Source organism: Geospiza fortis, unplaced genomic scaffold (genome assembly GCF_000277835.1).
Source record: "Geospiza fortis unplaced genomic scaffold, GeoFor_1.0 scaffold23, whole genome shotgun sequence".
Lineage (NCBI taxonomy): Eukaryota > Metazoa > Chordata > Aves > Passeriformes > Thraupidae > Geospiza > Geospiza fortis.
Genome location: NW_005054303.1, coordinates 8311396 through 8312139, shown reverse-complemented (window position 1 = coordinate 8312139; position 744 = coordinate 8311396).

Genomic DNA, 744 nt, shown 5'->3' with positions numbered 1-744 from the left:
CCACGGCCTCCCCCTTGCCTGGCAGATGCCGGCCTCGCTGGGAAAGCGCTAAATGGATTCTGCTGAATCACTGCAGCAGATGGCTCGTAACACCACCTGGATAGCACAGAAGAGAGGGAGAGATAAAGAAGGTTGGGGAACAGAGAGTACCTAGTGTGTGGGCTGAGCTATCCCCAGGGAGAAGTAACCTGTGGGTAAGGTCGGCATTTGAACTTTTGTTTTCCCAAATTCCTGTGTTATGAAGACTGAGGACATCAATTTCCTAGAAATTCTATCCTGGCATCTAGAACATACATTGTTTAAATCCCTCCCCTTGGGAAAAGCCTTCAAAACCCACTGGGATGCCAGAGCCCACTCTTTGCCACTGGGAAATGCTGGCAGCACTGCCTGGCCCAGGTTGCTTTGCTGGTGGGAGCATCAGCCTCCATCCATGCCTGAACCAAGCTCCTCCAGCTGGGGTAGGGTACAGAGCAGACTCCTGTGTTGGAGGCCAAAGAACATTAAGAAGGATTTAGGAGACGTTGTTGGGTTTGTGTTGTTTGAGGGTTTTTTTAGAGCCAGGTTGGCAAATACTTCAGTTTTCTGCAACTGATCATTTTGAAAGGGCAGGGGAGCCAGCTGTGCACAGAAGCGAGCAGCTGTACAGAAGAGAACAACAAACAGGAAACAGGTAACAATAACCAATGTGTTTGCTCGCTCTCCTCCTGTTAAACAGCATTTTTTTTTATTTTTTTTTATTGGGAT